The sequence below is a fragment of the Setaria viridis genome, chromosome 5 (genome assembly GCF_005286985.2).
Source record: "Setaria viridis chromosome 5, Setaria_viridis_v4.0, whole genome shotgun sequence".
Taxonomy (NCBI): Eukaryota; Viridiplantae; Streptophyta; class Magnoliopsida; order Poales; family Poaceae; genus Setaria; species Setaria viridis.
In genome coordinates, this window is record NC_048267.2 from 25,115,539 (window position 1) to 25,134,561 (window position 19,023).

A 19,023-nucleotide genomic window follows, 5' to 3' on the forward strand; every position below is an offset into this window, starting at 1 on the left:
ACTAGTAGCGGTGGCGTGAAACAATACAAGAATGGTTGTATATACCTCGCCGGAACCTTCCGCCACGGCAAGTTGTTGCTGCGGCTGTTGCTCTTCATTCACATCGGCAGACATGTTGAGGAACATGTCCGCCTGGGTGCCCTCTTCATCCGTGTATGATAGTGGAACGTTGTCGCCACTACCATCACCAGCGATTATCTGCTCCATGATATACCTTGCGGTCTCATCGTCTGCCATTTCAACTATTGCTGCAAACATACATGGAATCATACATGACAGTCATAGAAATCGTCTTAATACAAATTTGTATATAATCACAGTTCAGAATCATACATGTATATAATGAAATCATAAAATAACATGAATCGTACAAAGTCCGGAATCTTTATACAAATTTCTATGAATTTATACAAATTTCTATGAATTTATACAAATTTCTATGAATTTCTATGAATTTCTATGAATTTCTACGAATTTCTTATTTTTTCTATAAATTTCTATGAATTTCTACGAATTTCTATGAATTTCTACGAATTTCTATGAATTTCTACGAATTTCTACGAATTTCTACGAATTTATACAAATTTCTACGAATTTCTATGAATTTCTACAAATTTCTACGATTTTCTATGAATTTCTACAAATTTCTACGAATTTCTACGAATTTTGACGAATTTCTACGAATTTTGACGAATTTCTACGAATTTCTACGGCGGCGATAAGGGCGGCGGAGGCGGGACGGCGGCGGTCAGGGCGGCGGAGGCGGGACGGCGGCGGTCAGGGCGGCGGAGGCGGTTCACCGGAACCACGGGCGGTGCCTAAGCTACTACGTTGTGATGGGCGGCAGGACGGCGGCGATCACGGCGGCTACTCGGCGGCGATCACGACGGCTACAAGGCGACTCTCACGGTAGCTACTCGGCGGGACGGCGGCGATCACGACGGCGGGACGGTAGTTAACAACCTAACTACAAATCTAACTTAACAAACTAACTAGAAATCTAAAAATCTAACTTAACAAAGTTAGAAATCTAAAAATCTAACTTAACAAAATTACAATTCCATCTAAAAAAACAAAATTAAAAATTAAAAGAAAACCCAGCTCTCCCGGCGCACCGGCCGGCGCGGCAGACCTCTCGCGCGCGGGGCGGCGGGACGGCGGCGGCCGGGGCGGCCTGACGGCGGCGGCCGGGGCGGCGTGACGGCGGGACGGCGGCGGCCGGGCGGCGTGCGGGACAGCGGCGGCCGGGGCGGCGACGAGGACGAAGACGACGACGGCGGGACGACGGCAGCCGAGGCGAAGACGACGACGGCGGCCGGCGAGGGGCGATGAGGGGCGACGAGGGGTGACGAGGGGCGACGAGGATGGAGCCGGCGACGAGGGGCGATGCAGCCGGCGACGAGGTGGCCGGGCCGGGGGCTGGGCCCGTCGACGGACGAGGAGGGGATCGAGGAGGGCCGGCCGGGGGACGACGACGGCGCAATGCGGGACTTCGACGGCGCAATGGGGGACGACGACGGCGGCGGCCGGCGAGGGAGGCGGACGGGCGGAGAGCGCGGGACTTGCGAAAATTTCGCTAAGTGTGGAACTGGCGGGGGGTAGAAGGGAGTACAGTGCTTTTAACCCCCCCCCTTTTATCCCGGTTCGTAATGGCACCCGGGACAAAAGGGCCTTTTGTCCCGGGTCCCGTCACCAACCGGGATAAAAGGCCCCCCCCTTTTATCCCGGTTGGTGACGGGACCCGGGATAAAAGGGTGCCCCCGCCAGGTGGGGCTGGGAGCGCACCCTTTTATCCCGGGTCCCGTCACCAACCGGGATAAAAGGGGGGGCCTTTTATCCCGGTTGCAAATGGCAACCGGGATAAAAGGGTACGTTCGGGCGGGAGACGAAACGTACCCTTTTATCCCGGTTGCCGTTTGCAACCGGGATAAAAGGGGGGCCTTTTGTCCCGGTTGCTGTTAGCACCCGGGACAAAAGGTCTTTTTTCCTATTTTTCTTCTCCCGCCTGTTTTTTGGAAATGGATTTTATTTAACCTTTTCACTGCATTCCAGGATGAAAAACAAAACCTTCTCAGATTTTGTACATGCAAAAATATATTTAATTAACGAGTAAATTGACAATAAGTATGAAGTAATCATTATTTCTATACCAACTCATGTAGCCTGTAAAATATTTATTTTACTGCATTGCTGTGATCAATAAATTATTCAATTAAATTATTTGAATGCGCAGAAAAATCCATGTTAGTATGTGGTTAACAATGTTCATGTATATCTAAAAAATCTTCACCTAACAAATTTAATAACACATGAAATCATACATAGGGTAAATTACAAATTGTATCAATTAATACACAAAGGTCATGCACATTTAACGCATTACAATACAACGTTGTAAAATTTCTTCTTCACGAAAGTTCCTTGATCATGATCGCGGCGTAAGTACGGAGCCTCTTCTTTGGACAGCAGGATGCTTGGATCAACTTCAACGTCGAATGGAGGCATGCCATCAAACTGATCATAATCATCTGATTGGTCTGTTTTATCCTCGACTCCCACGATTTTTCTTTTACCTGGAAGAACTATGTGGTACTTTGGCTCCCATGTCTCTTCTGGATTCCTCTTGGGTTTGCTGCACATGTCCTTCACATAGAACACCTGATGCACATCATTGGCAAGTACGAATGGGTCATCACTGTATCCAGTCTTGCTCAGATCTACTATTGTCATTCCGTACTGATCTTTGGTGACGGCAGTTAGCTTCACCCAATTGCAAAGAAATAGAGGGATGTACAGCGGTCCGTATTCGAGTTTCCATATCTCCTGTATGAAACCATAATACGACTCCTTGCTATTATTTCTGTCCATGGCATCTATGCGGACACCACTATTCTGGTTCGTGCTTTTCTGGTCCTGGGCTCTCGTGTAAAATGTGTAACCATTTATCTCATAGCCTTGGAATTTGACGATTGTGGTAGCAGGTCCCCTGGCTAACCAGGCAAGCTGTGGGTGAATCTCAGAGTTACCCATAAGTTGTTGGCGCAACCAGGAGGGAAAAGTTTCCATGTGATGACGGGTAAGCCAAGCATCGGATTTGGTCGGGTTTTTGGAAGCTACCATCTGCCTGTGCTGCTCGATATACGGAGACACAAAGGATGACTGTTGTAGAACAGTGTAGTGTGCCTTGTCGAACAAATTAGTATCATTGCTCAAACTTGATTTCCTTCCAAGGGTGCCCATTCCTCGGAGCCTCCCTCGTGGCGTGAAGTTGGAACCCCAATCGAGTCAATTGAATCAATAAAATCAACACAAAACTCGATCACCTCCTCTGTTCCATATCCCCTGGCGATGCTTCCTTCTGGACGAGCACGATTACGAACATAGTTTTTTAGGACTGCCATGAACCTCTCGAAAGGCCACATATTGTGCAGGTATACAGGTCCGAGAATACCAATTTCTTTTACTAGGTGAACCAGTAAGTGCGTCATAATATTGAAGAAGGATGGTGGAAATAACAACTCAAAACTGACAAGACATTGCACCGCATCGTTCTGTAGCTTTGATAGCTTGGATGGATCGATTGCCTTCTGCGAAATCGCATTGAGAAACGCGCATAGCTTTACGAGCGGCAACCGGACATTTTCTGGTAGAACACCCCTCAGTGCAACCGGAAGCAACTGGGTCATCAACATGTGGCAGTCATGAGCCTTGAGATTTGTAAACTTCTTTTGTTTCATATTTATTATTCCCTTTATATTCGAGGAGTACCCAGACGGGACCTTCATACTATTCAAGCATTCAAACATGCTATCCTTCTCCTCCTTGCTGAGAGTGTAACTGGCAGGACGTAAGTAGTGCTGTCCATTATCTCTCTTTTCCGGATGTAGGTCATCTCGTTGCCCCATGGCTTTCAGGTCCTGTCGTGCTTCCAATGTATCTTTTGAGGTTCCATAAACACCCATGAAGCCTAGCACGTTCACGCAAAGATTCTTCGTCAGGTGCATCACGTCTATTGCGTTGCGAACCTCTAGGATTTCCCAATAAGGTAGCTCCCAAAATATTGACTTTTTCTTCCACATGGGTGCATGTCCGTTATCATCGTTCGGAACAGGTTGGCTACCAAGTCCCTTTCCAAAGACTACATGTACATCCTTCATCATCTCGAACACACGCTTTCCATTACGGTGTGCAGGTTTTTTACGATGGTCTGGCGTCCCTTTGAAATGCATCCCGCTCTTTCTCAGCTGGTGGTGAGCAGGGAGAAATCGACGATGACCCATATAGACGACCTTCTTACAGTGCTTCAAGTACATGCTATCTGTGGCATCTAAACAGTGGGTGCATGCCCGATATCCCTTATTTGTCTGTCCTGAAAGGTTACTCAATGCAGGTCAATCGTTGATGGTTACGAACAACAGTGCTCGTAGATTAAAGATCTCTTGTCTATCCTCATCCCACACACGTACACCTTCTTCCTTCCAGAGCTGTAAAAGGTCATCAACCAACGGCCTTAGGTACACGTCAATGTCGTTGCCGGGTTGTTTTGGGCCTTGGATAAGCGCCGGCATCATAATGAACTTCCGCTTCATGCACAGCCAAGGAGGAAGGTTGAACATACAAAGGGTCACAGGCCAAGTACTATGACCACTACTCAACTCACCGAATGGATTGAATCCATCAGTGCTTAAACCAAACCTTATGTTCCTTGCTTCACTTTCAAAGTCTGGGAATGTTCTATCAATTGATCTCCACTGTGCCCCATCTGCGGGGTGTCTCAGCATCTCATCTTCCTTACGGTCTTCTTTGTGCCATCGCATCAACTTAGCATTCGCCTTGTTCCTGAACAAGCGCTTCAAGCGTGGTATTATAGGGAAATACCACATCACCTTCGCGGGAACTCTCTTCTTGGGAGACTGCCCCTCGACATCACCAGGATCATCTCGCCTGATCTTATACCGCAGGGCTTCGCAGACGGGACAAGCATCCAATTCCTCGTATTCATCACCACGATAGAGGATACAGTCATTAGGGCATGCGTGTATCTTCTGAACATCCAATCCGAGAGGGCAAATAATCTGTTTAGCTTCATATGTTGTGGACGGTAATTCATTATTCTCGGGGAGAATCTTCTTGACAATTCTCAACATCCCCTGAAATGCCTTATCGGACACACCATTTTTTGCCTTCCATTGCACAAATTCTAGTGTCGTACCTAGTTTTTTATAGCCCTGCTGGCAACCTGGGTACAACAATTTTTGGTGATCATCTATCATGCGCTGCAACTTTGCTGCTTCCTTCTCAGTTTCGCAATCTCTGTATGCATCTCGTATCACCTGACCAAGGTCATCAGTAGGGTCATTTTCTGCAAACTCATCTTCATCAGCCTCGCCCATTGTAGTACCTGCAAAAGCTTGGCCTGCAACCCAGTCCGGAATGGTGTCATCTTCCTCCTCCTCCTCGCCATCTTCCATTACAACCCCTAGTTCACCGTGCTTGGTCCAAACCAAATAGTTAGGTATGAAACCGTATTTAAACAAGTGGCTGTGAATAGTCCCCCAGGAATCCTTTGAATACTCCTTCCTGTTATTGCATTGGAAGCATGGACAACATACGAACCCATTCTCTGGCTTGTTCGCTTTTGCCACTTCGAGAAAATAATGCAAGCCATCAATAAACACCTTGCTCCGCCTGTCTGCATTATACATCCAATGCCGGTCCATCTGCATCGTATTACGCACGAAAATGGATTACACTTGACAATGGATTACGCGTGAAAATCGATTAAAGATCCAAACAACATGGTACAATACAACAACATGAAGATCCAAATACACATATTTAAATTAAAGTCCCAAACACTGCATAAGTTGTTCAACTTGAAGACCGTGATCATCTCGCAAGGATGTCCTCAACTGGGCGGCACCGCACTTCGTCATTAAAGAGGTTAGATGCTACGGAAAAGGGGACACGGTCACGATGTCCGTATCCACTCTTTCTCGTAGAATCGAACCTCCTTCTTGACATACGTTGCTGCTCGGCGGAGAACATCCTCGGCGAGATGAACACGGTATGCAAGTTCAACAAGTAGCAGAAGTCATCTATGTACAAAAATTCTTTCCTTACCACTACAGAAGTTGTTGAACTTGAAGACCGTGTTCATTTCGCGAGGATGTCCTCAGCTGGGCGGCACCGCACTTCGTCATGAAAGAGGTTAGATGCTACGGAAAAGGGGACACGGTCACGATGTCCGTATCCACTCTTTCTCGTAGAATCGAACCTCCTTCTTGACATACGTTGCTGCTCGGCGGAGAACATTCTCGCCGAAATGAACACGGTATGCAAGTTCAACAAGTATATGGATTTAAAAAAACCATATTGAATTTGATAAGATAAACCGTCTAGACAAGGTAGCATATGGATTTAAACCACTGCAATAATGCATACTATATATGACACATCAATCTCCCTCACATTCTAGCTCAAAATACCTCTCCATTTTTCTACTTCATCATCACATTGTAGCAAATAATCTTTCCATCTCCAAAGAATAAATCAAAGCATAACACGAGGATGAAGTAGCAAACCTTCGCATTATTTGTGTTGGCCGAGTGAAATTCCCACTAAAATGAGGGAAAAAACTTCGGGCAGCACCTCCCTTGCTTGGGCACCATCGGAGAGTAGGTGAAGCTCAGCTCTCTATCAATGTGCTGGACTGCTCGGGCTGGAGGAAGAAGAAAGTCTCTGTCTCGGGATATAGGGGGGGATGAGTTTTTATCCCGGTTAAAAACTCCAACCGAGACAAAAGGAAACACCTTTTGTCCCGGTTGGAAGTTAGTCCCGGTTGGAGGATCCAACCGGGATAAAAGGTGAACCCTTTTATCCCGGTTGGATCCTCCAACCGGGACTAAACCTTTTATCCCGGTTGGTGCCTCCAACCGGGATAAAAGGGTGTCCCTTTTATCCCGGTTGGATCCTCCAACCGGGATAAAAGGGTCCCGCCACCGACGGCCCCCCGCTAGCCGTTGCAACCGGGACTAAAGGGGGGCCTTTAGTCCCGGTTGCAATTACCAACCGGGACTAATGCTCCCCTCCAAATTCCCGCACCCCGGCTTACAGTGACTAAACATGCGTCTTACATGCGTCTTACAGCTGTCTTACAGTGGAGCATTTGTTTTTCACATGCGTCTTACAGCTGACTTTATGCCTAGCATAAGCACCTTTTGGATACAATATGCTAAGTGTGTGGAGCATTGTCCATTGACCGTCTATTTCCAAGTGACTATATCACGCACCTCGGGGCTGTAGTTAGGTCTAATGCAAGCGGATCCACATGGATACAAACTCATCAATCTCCATTGCACTTGTAATAACATTGTGAAGTGATCTTACCTAGGCGTCGTTTGTCGTTTCTTACTTCTGGCTCTCACTATTTTGTTTTTACTTTTCACTAATTCGAATAGATATTGTCCTAGGTGCCTCACCATCTGGCCAGTTGGTGCTGCTTCTTTCCATTTTCAATTGTGATAGTAGCGGAGGCACCGGCGGAGCTTCATTGGGCCATAGTGAGCTATGCCCCCTCGTTTTTGCAATTTTTATAGAGGTTGCTACAATACTTATGTATATCTTGCTAGTAAAGCTTTATAATGGTCACCCCAACACTTCCTAAACCATACATGTTTACTTATTGGCCTCCTCTATATTTATCCTCAAGCTCCGCCGCTGAGCGAAGGCATTGTGAAAAGTAGTATCTTCTGGGAAAAATGGGGCTTCCAGCAATGATAGGTGCGAGTAGTTACCCCAAGCGATGACCAATCAATAGTGGATGGCCTGGAAGCCTGGTTGTGGTTGACCCAAATGCTCCCTGAAATAATCTGTGATGACCTTTTCTTTTGTCCTCGTAAGTGTTGCTATGGTATCCGTACCGGTCAAACTTTTTTCAAGTTTGACTAGGTTTACAGATAATATTAGCAATATTTGTATCTTCAAATGAGTTTATTATGTAGATTTAACGATCTATCTAATAATACTAATTATGTACTGAGAACTGCTCCACTACATCTCTTTTAGAAAATTGCACAAATCTTAAAGCAAAACTCTAGTTAATTAATTGTTAAATTGATTATTTACCATTTGGATCCCGTACGGGTCTGGCCCTACCCTCGCCCAATGCATGCCCGGCCCAACACAGTCTGGCACCACCATCCCATCTCATCGCCGGCGTCCTAATCCCGTTTCTCTTCCGTTCTCCTTTTGTTTTCACGTCGAGCCGAGCGGCGACGTCGGTGCTGCAGCCACCAAGCGGGGACATGCCCAACGATCTCTCTGGCTCCCTGCTATCTCATCCTCTGATCCGTCGTCGCTCAGCTTGCATTTCATTTCCACGTGCGGGCTGTCCACGCCGGCGGCGCTCAACGGTCTGGGGGTTGACGACGACAGCAGAGGTCGATGAAGGTATACATCTCGCATACTCATTCAGTCGTTTGTCGTCCCCGTTCCATGACATGCGGACAGTAATTAACCAGCTTGCCATGTTCCTCTTCCGTGGTATGGAAGCAGCGACAGCTTATGGTGTAGTACAAATTTTTGAATGAGTGCTACACGTGTGTAATTTCTGGTAAGATGCGTGGAATATGGTCTGAATTATGATCATCTCAACTTCACGCGTTAAGCTTTGGTGATTGCTTCAGTTTTAATAATGTGACCGCCACTCTGTAGAGCGCCGCCGCGGCCATCGACAACCCGTGCATGACGTGCCGCCGCGTGGACAGCCCGCACGTAGAAATGAAACACGAGGCAAGAAACAGGTTAGATCACAGGATGGGATAGAAAAGTAGGGAGATCGGGGCATGGGCCCGCTCCATGGCGGCAGCGGCCCCGTTAATATCGACATCGCCACTCCGCTCTGAACTGGAGATGGGAGGAGATACAGAGGTAGAAGATTAGATGAGATATCACGTTGGGCGCGAACAGGGCCAGGCCTAAACGAGACCCAAACTAAAAATATCTATATCTACTAGGATCATGTCTGTGCGTTGCCACGGACAGCAAAATATTTATATTGCAAAACATAGAGTATTCAACAAAAAAATAATAATGTGAAATTAAATTTAAAGATATTTAATCTAAAAAATGTAGTTACTGTATTAAACAAAGCTAGGTATGATAACGGTTAAGCTTGCATATTCATACGTACATTCAACCACAATCGTGGTTGAATCGAGAGTAACATGTCATGCACGTATTTACAAATTCATGGCACAGAGGGCAAGTAGTTTTATCCAAAATCCTTTGAAAGAATGCACAGGTCCGATTTGGATCACCCGAAAGTAGTTTAACAAAAACTTTGAAAGGAATGCACATCACATCCCATTTGGATCAACTAGAAAGTAAAGTTTAACCAGAAAACCTTTGAAAGAATGCACATCACATCACATTTGGATCAATCTAACACACAATACTTTGTAGATCGTGATGTTAGTGGCAATGTATCTAAACAAAGATGACTAAGTCAGGAATCTGTTTCATATACATAAAATAAGTCATGAACACCACTATTGACTTTAGCATCTGGAATAACCGGATGTCATCCTGGAAACTAGAGGATAAGTAAGAAAATAATATAGTTGGGTGATTGTAGATGTCCCTCACATAGTAAAATAATATAGTTGGGTGATTGTAGATGTCCCTCACATAGTCATTTTACATACGATTTTATTTGGAAACAATCAACATCGACTCAACTCCGCTTCCTATGAAGTTTCCTATAAGTGTTCATTCTAGAGTGGTCCACTTGCTTCAGCCTCCCAACCAGGAAGAGAAAACTTAGGTTCTTAAGCGTAGCCCCACATAGCATGCTATCCGACGCTTTAACCATGAGAGCCACACAGTAACTGAAATCAATTGATGGTAATGTTGCCCATGACATCCTTTTCTGTTCTACACACTAACACCAACATTTTATTGTATATAATAAAAAAAGAGTAGAACTAATTTAGTCAATGCTCATACAACTTACATTTGTTTGTTTATTCTTCTACCTGCACAAAAGTGCTAATAGTATTCTGCACCTGCAATTATCACACACGAACTTCAGCATAATATATATACTTGGAAACTGAGACTATAAGAAATGGAAAACAGCGGTTGTTAGGATTGGGTAATGGTGAACAGTGGCAGCTAACATAATTTAGTGGTGTTATCTGATTTTAAACATGGGTTTCTTCTGTTCCAGTTTTTGTTTTCCTGAGTCTGATCCCATGCTATCATCATCTGCAACAAGATATTGATCTATTGCTCCCATTTCAGTCCATAGGTTTCAGTCTGCTCAAGATCTCTTGTATGAAAATATATTGCCGTAGGTGCCTCTAGTTTCAGCCAATAATCAAAATCTAGGAGGACTCCATAAACCTGTTACCACAAATAGGCTTTCATATCCAACCAGTTGATTAGTAGTGCATTTAAAATCAGAAAGCCAAGGTATACAATAACAATAGATCATGCGTGTCTACTTGAAATATCAACTCCAATTGCATCAAACAAAATATACATTGTTGCAGATCTGTTTATCCATTCCTAAGGGAAATATCATGTCATATGAACGAGTGTAAAGCCAAGCAATCAATCCATTCATCAAGATCATTTGCCTCCATGCAAGAATTTGTGAAGACAAACAAAAGAACGGTTCACAGTGAGAGAAACCAACCAAATGAATGTGTTGATGTATACCTCCTCGCCGAAGAAAGGTATTCTTACTTTCCATTACCTGAAACATATTGACAGTACTAAGTCAGAGGCACTACCTATCTATCATCTTACTAAACCAAGGTTGCGAAGTCAAGGCAGATGGAAAACTAAAATAGCTTATCTTCTAGAGCTTTTTTACATATATATAACATATTACATATTGTAAATAGAATAAAATTATTGGCAATTAGCAAGAACAGAATCCTATATGGAAAATATCAAAGTTATAGATATTTGGACTCTTCATATTCAATGAAATGAAATGTCAAAAAAAAGATACCAATTATGCTACAAGCACGATAGGCAAAACTTATGTCTAAGAACATAGAAGGTATATAGCAGCAGTATACATGGTTAACATAAAAGATCATTTACACTTACATAGATCAAGAGCATATACCCTTAGGATGAAATAGCTAGGAAAGGAACTTCTTACTTTATGACATGAGGGAAATTGGCTGGACTTGGACATCACCCTAGTATATGCAGTATGCTACTCCTGGATTTTTTTTAAATGCTAATCCTCAATTGATGCTTTGGATCAGTTGTCCAAGGGTTTTTTGAAAAGATCCACACGGGTGATGGTCCAGTTTCAACCGGTCTGTCTCCGGATGACCGCATCGCATCCGTTCGTTGTAGCGCTTGTACATGGACGGCGAGAAACACATCCGACGGATTTCTGTATTCCCCTCTTCTTAGTTTCTCAAAAGCCACTCAGCCCATCAGCCTTCACCTCACGCCCATATCAAATTCTCGCTGAGACCCCCATGGGATTCACTTTTTTTCAATGTATATATAAGAAGCTTAAGAACTGTATTTGATGTACAGAACAAAAAATTTGTAAGCATGCTACCTCTTATGATTAGAGTAGCAATAAGAGAAAAATGTTTCAGAGCAAAGTAGAATGTAAAAGACCAAAATGTTAACTGATTTGGTATTTCAAAGGTTAATTCAATTCAGGCACAAATAATCATGATTTCCAGGATGGTTTTCTACAGTAAAAAATAGAAGTATCATCTAATAAGTGTAATATGTACCATGTAGGAACTGAGGTACATGCTAGATGATGGTAATGATATTGGGATACCTGATGGGATTATGGTAAATGCAAAGGGTCCTTAATAATATGACAACACACTGGTTTCAGAAGGCCTTCAATATGATTTTTTTTTCAAGTTAAGCCACGTAACCTTAGGTGATCACACACAAAAAAGCCTTCAACTGGCAGAAGTATATGTCCCCAATTTATCCTATAGCAATGTTTCATCTCTCCTATTATATATTTTATATTTTACTTGAAAAGATATTTTTATTTTAGGATGAATAAAGCAATAGATCTTGACGGTTCTATAAACATATCAGTCTGGCGTATCAATGTCAGGTGAATATTTTCAATGGAGTGGTACGCCAATATGCCACCAAAACAAATTGCAACACTGAATAAAGCTCAGGGTTTAGAGAATTGGTGTCATTTTCTATAGAACGGTTGAAAGCAAATGGTATCATAAAGGACATGTTTTGCACCTAGAAGGCTGCTATGATATATGAGGTATGTTAATTATTTTTTTACCAGGTTACAATGCATGATAGTGCAGCAAATGGCAACATATGGATTCTATTAAGATTTATAATTATGATCATGGAGTTTCAAGAAATAATGAAACAACTGAGAATCTCAAGCATAAAACCGATAAATAGGTCCCTCCAGTATGATCATGGAGTTGAGAATCTTTAAGAAGACCTATTGACATGATTTTTGAAAAATGCTTGTTAAAAGATCAAGTGATATCCATCCTGGTCAATAATTACCTACCACTGCCATGAACAAATACCATGATAGTAGTATCTCTGAACCTGAAAGCATGAATTGTAGATAGAGATAACATCAGTGTAGACCAATCTAGACCTCTCCCCTCCCTCCCTGCCTGCTAACCAAACAAAAACATAAGCAGAAGAGAAAACGAAAACTTCCGATAGAGATTAGAACTTGCCGAACCACTTCTAGCCATTTCCAAATAAAAGAAGCAAGGTTATTTAAACAACGACTTGTGTTCTCAGTTCGTCATCTTTCAAAATAATGATGTATATCTCAATCCAGACAGTTCAATGTCAAAGTTACAAATTATTATGAGTCCATCTTCTCAAATTTATCAAAAAAACTCAAAGAATCTGAAGGTGCCATAAACAGAGAATGGAATACGGGCTTGAAAATGTAGTCGGAGACAAAAATAGCCTCCCAACTCCTCACATGAAGCAGCTTGATTCAAGATGAACCACTAACTTACAGAGCATGTTTGTTTTCAAATAGTTGATAAATAAAGATAAACAGAAAATATCTTTGTGTAGTGCCATAACTTCCAGATGAGGCAGCATACTTTATCATATGGCACCATTAGCATCATAAAACTTTTTCTTTGACAATTTTTGCATCTTAAAAGTATATATCTGAAGTTTGATTTAAAAAAGATAACATTGTTTAAAAAAGACAATATTGTGTCTTTGCACAGCATTGTTTCATACCACTAAATATGAGATTCACTAGCAAAGTACAGACACACATCGATATTTAAAAAAGACAGATAAAAGGGGATATATACTAAAGTGTGACCTTACGGACGTCAACTTTACATCACCTCAACTCTTCAATAAGGATAGGTGTTTTTTTTAGAAAAAATGGGCAACATATGGATAGGAGTTTCTTTGCTTCCCTCCCACCCAGTAGAAATTGATGATCCATGTTTGAATACTTCTAACCAAAATGACTACAATGGTGAAGCTCACATAAAAATGGCACATATATAGTGCATTAGTAATATGAAAGTGCTGCATCTGCATCCAACTTCTTATCGTCGTGATGCAGGTGATCTGATATTTAGCTTCCGCATGCATACAACTTATGAAAGAGAGACATAAGAAGCTGACTTCATGTGGTCTGATAGACATGTGAAGCGGGCAAGCAGGTAACAAATGGCTCCATATATCCATCCTTGGTCCTGGTTAGATTGGATCATTTATCACGCATCATGGGCTGGCCAGATTGGTCCTACAGCCAAGAAATCAGAGAGAGATAGAGATCAGCTGGAAAGAGAGGGGAACGGCGCCGCGTGTCAGCCATCACCGGTGGGCGACCTCAGGCAACGACCAGCCAGTGCTTGTAGACGCCGGCCCCGAGTAGCCTCAGTCCATCACGTGCTTTAGCCGCTGCTGCCGTGCCATTTGACCAGGGGGCGAAAAAATGCGAGAGGAGAGATGAGAGAGGGCGCATGCAAGAGGAGAGGTGGGTGGGGGAGCGGAGGGGATATCTTACCTCGATCTGGCCGCCTCCGTTGCCCTTCAGCCATAGTTGTGGTTGCTGGGGGAGCAGCAGCACAACGGCACATCAGGGGGCCGACGCAGGGAGGAGTCGTCGGGGGCCCGGCGGCGACGTAGGGCATGAGAGGTGGCGGCCCGACGGCAGCGCAGAGAGGGAGCGGTGGTGTCGTCGTGGGGGTGGATGTGGAGCGGAGACGTAGGGGAGAGCAAGGAGGAGGGCAGGCGGCGGCGGCAGCGCAGGGCGAGCGGCGGCGGCGAACATCGAGGAGCAGGAGGACCTATGTTAGGGTTTGGGTGGAGAAGGGTTAGCGGCAGGGGTGGGGCTGCGGGGGTGGTGGGGAAGGAGAGGCAGCAGAGCCGAGGGATCCCGAAGGAGGAAGTGGACGGTGGAGGGCAGGAGGAGGGATCGGAAGGTTCGCGAGTTTTCAGCGGACAGAAACCGCGTAGGAGCGACGGTGGAGGAGGGATCCGCGGAGGAGCGGACGGCGCAAATTGCCTGTAGCGCGGGACGAAGCGCGAGCGGAGGAAAGACGTACGAAAAAAAGTCTTCCTTTTGCTTTTTTTAGGAGTAGAGATATCTATATCTATAACTCTTGTACATCTATATCTATATATATACCTATATATAATAATAAAGATGCAAAATTTCAGGCCATTTTTTTGGTCCATCCATTTTTTTGTCTCCCTCCCTCTAACTATCGGACAATGAAGAGTTTCTTCCGTCCGAACTTATATATAACCCGTGCTCATACGAGTTAGAATAACTCCTATCTAGCGCGATACAGAATCCAATTCCAAAACGTATTATGTCATGTATGTGACCCGTACTTATAAGCCGTACTCATATGTTCATCCATCACCTCGTTCTACTACTTTTTTGGGATCCAAATACATGGTAAATTACTGGCAGTGAGTTCAAATAGAAATGCATCTACAGTACTATTTCTGTTCCTATTCCTTCTTTCCCTGCGCCACCCCTTAACTACCTTATAAAGATGTGCAAGTCCTGTTTTTCCCATGTCCAACATCGAGTCCAATTTTGGTTCGAATTATTTGTGCAATAGAAGTAGTTCACCTAGAGGGCAAGGGTAAAATTGGGATTTTTGAAAAACCTAGGTGGTTCACCTAGAAATAGTAGTTCACCAACTATAATAACCTAGGTGGTTACAGGATCCACGTAGGCCCGAAATCATTTTGGAGCCTCTACGAAGTGTTGATGCAAACAACCCTATTTAAGGAGCAAGGTCATCTTAATGCTCTATTCCAACACTGTGAAATGGCACTTCCTGCTGTTGTATTTTCAGAGGCTTCGCGGTTTGTTTTGTTGCTGCAATGGGTGTTAACACAGACTGCCTTCTGACGGTGTTGACAGAAATGGCACTGGTAGAACGTAAAAAAATTTCCAATGGCACTCATGTCCAAACCAATTTTTCAGTGGCTTATCTGGTATTGTTGAATTATTGAGTGGCACACACAGAATTTTCTCAATTATTTGTCTTGATTTAACAAATTTGTGTTTTGTTTTTTCAGGAGGGGGTACGATCCACCCATGTATTTGATGTGATCCTTGATGAGTTGAGCTTCACATATCAACAAACATGGAGACAATTCCAAGAGCCCTAAGAGAATTACTGCTGGCGCAAGCTCCAAGGAAAAAGAATGGGATGATAAGATTGAGGAGAGTCCATAAGAGGCACTACATACTGGAAGAAGGGACTTTTCTGATCAGGATTATGCCAACTCGAGATTCACCTCCTGAACAACATCTTAGTTTATTGTTTTGTTGGTTTGATCTCTATTACATTGGCTATCACTGTAAAGGTATGTCTAATGCTAGCATTTCAATTTTGTTAGCATACTAATGGCATGTTTGGATACCACAACTAATCACTAGCTAGCTAAAAATTAGCCTAAATAAAAACATGAGGGACATTTTCAAAATAATTAAGAGAAAATACATATTTCCAATATTATTACACCCATTCCCCAATTACACAATTTTTTATATTACTCCACTACCCCAAGTCTCAAATATCGATGGATCTTTTCTTATTTGATTGTCTCTCAACTGACTATCTGATCTTTATTAATTATACTACATTCTGCATGTATATGCTAATAATTGGCCTCGCTCATCGTTGAGAAATCGGCTAGGAGGGAGGGGAGCACCTCTATTTATAGGTGCTCATGATCATTGTGGTGTTGCCATGTGGCAACTTCCACACTCTTTAATACAAAATATCCTAACTTTAGAACCCTCTTCATCCTTATCTAGTTTCTTATATTTTACCATACTAAAATATCTAGTTTTAGAGTAATCTACACTTCACCATGAAGCATGGAAATTATAGCTCATGCATTCTCTCCAATTTTCTAGAACCTTCTTACCTTGTCATGATCTTATCCTTATACATGGCAAAGTTAGTCTCTTGAGATCTCCACAATCTTGTAGAATGTTCCAAGTATGCATTGCATATTTCAACACTCACCCCATGCACGCACTGCGTTGAACTAGCTGCATGCAGCAAAAGACTTGTTGGATCATATATTTATTTCGTGTCTGACTCTGCAACGGCTACGAGCTCCCAACCTGCACCCCGTGCCAGCCCCAGTGACATCGTGGCGTCAGTGGCCAGGACACCAAAAGGAGGTATGCAATTGGGCCTGCTCGCTTCAGCTTATTCAGCCGGCTTATCAGCCACCAAACAGTGTTTTCCTCTCACAACAAATCAGCCATTTCAGCTTTTCAGCCGGCTTATAAGCTGAAGCGGACAGGCCCATTGTTTCCATTCCTGGCCAATAAACGAGATGGAGTGTGTAGGATCGGTATGCAATTGTTCATTACAGTAGTAGTAGTTTATTCTTTTTGCCATGGATAATGAAAGTAGCTAGAGTAGTCGGTATGCAGTTAGTTGGTTTCATTTGAGTTAACTGTTACCTATAAACACAACACATCTAACCTATATACTGACAAAACGGTAACGGTATAAACACTTACTAAAATAATATATCTGACCAAATATTGTAAGAAAAAGTGTTCGGATGGGGATGATTAGTGCATTGATATAATAAAATAAGGGATCGATTTGCACCAATTAAAACACGAGGGACACTTCCAAAATACTTAAGAGATGAAAAATACATATTTCCAATATTATTATACCAATTTCCCAATTACATGATTTTGTATATTACTCCAATACCCCAAGTCTCAAATATCGATGGATCCTTTCTTAGTTGCCTATTTGTTGCAATTAAGCAAAACCTCTAAATGCAGACCCTAACATTGCAATTTAAATGAATGAATCAGAATTGGTGACCAAAGAAATTGAAACACTAGCTTATTACTTCAAATAAATTGATTTGCACCCAAACATTCGTGAGGCAATTAGTTGCATACCATTGAAATTTGAAGCAAAACAAGATTCCGGAAGGATGTTGTAGCGGAGAGAAATAGAAAAGGAGGCTTACGAGCAGCTTGTGGCCGTGGGCACCGATCTGGTGAGGAGGCGTGCTGCAGCGATCGGCGGTGAGCGAATGATGCCTCCCCATCTTTCGTGACTTGCAGTTTGGAACATTGACGATGAAGTTTTTGCGTTTTGAGTGACCACAATTTTGCGGGTGTCGTTTTCCCAACCGAGACTAATTAATCAGGACTAAAAACCTCCATTAATCGCGGTTGGTAACACCAACCAGGACTAAAGGTGTCTCCACGGACTACAAATTTAGACCCAGGACTATCTTTAGTCCCGGTTCCAAAAACAAAGGAGATTTTTGTAGAGGATGGAAGATCATTTTTCTACTTGTGCAACTCTTGCTCGTCATGTGCGTGACACACTTGGCTTGTTAGTAGATGACCACTAGCCCGTCCGCATGGGCTTTTTCAATACTTTGAATTGCCCCGTTTGTTTATTGCGCTGTCCTGCTTGCAAAGAAACTATGCAAGCGCAACAAGCGTGGGCTGCTAGGCCGGATGGTGGTGCACGCATCGAAGTTCAGGGAGGGCACACGTGGTGGAAATTAAGTTCTAATCTGTGAAATTTTATTTTTCCCTGGTGCCTGTGCACTCGGTAAGCCTAAACGTGGCTTCGTCCTGGCCACCTCCATCCCATTAACGGCGTCAAGCAACCGCGGCGCACCACGTCCTGCCCCCTGCCGCCGCATCCTAGCCTCTGCCGCCACCACATCCCGCCCGCGCCGCTGTCACGTCCCTCCCGCCGCTGCCACGCCTTGCCCCGTCGGCGCCCAACATCTACGTCGGCGCCAGGTTGCCCAACCTCCCCGTCTGCCAACGAAGCCACTGGCCTGGGATCTGACTGCAAACTGACTGGAGCCATTTGTACCGAGTACTTTAAAGGACTCATCACTGTCTGTCTTGACAAATTTGTTTGTATAAATGCTGAATACTAGTAGTATTCTCGGTACATGGAAAATGTCTTCAATATCTGCTATAGTTGTCTATTTTTTGTGCGTGCTATATGGATCAGGGAACCTTCTTTGCAGCAGATATTTGTTCCGTGTTTCTGATGCCAGTAGTCGCATGTCAGTTTAATCTTTTGAGTTCTGAAAGCTGTTGATTCTTTAGGTGTTTGGTAGACCCTTTTAAGTCAAAAGCACATGCACTTAGGTGCTATGGTCTTTGGCATTTCATAGTTACCTATTTCATTGATGTGTGAGATGCACCAGGATAGCACCTACTTGCATGGTTACATTGCCATCTGGTTTCTATTGTACTGTGGCGAAATAGCTGTTTCAATAGCGTAGTTGCCTAACTTTTTGTATGTGCTATATGGACCCTTTTTGTATTTGTTTTGATTTCTGCTGCCAGTAGTCACCCGACAGCTAAATCTTGAGTTCTGAATTCTATTGGTCTTTTAGATGTTTGTGACACCCTTTCGAATTGAAAGCCCATGCACTCAGTTGCTATGGCCTTTGGCGTTGCATAGTTGCCTATTTTTCATTGACGTT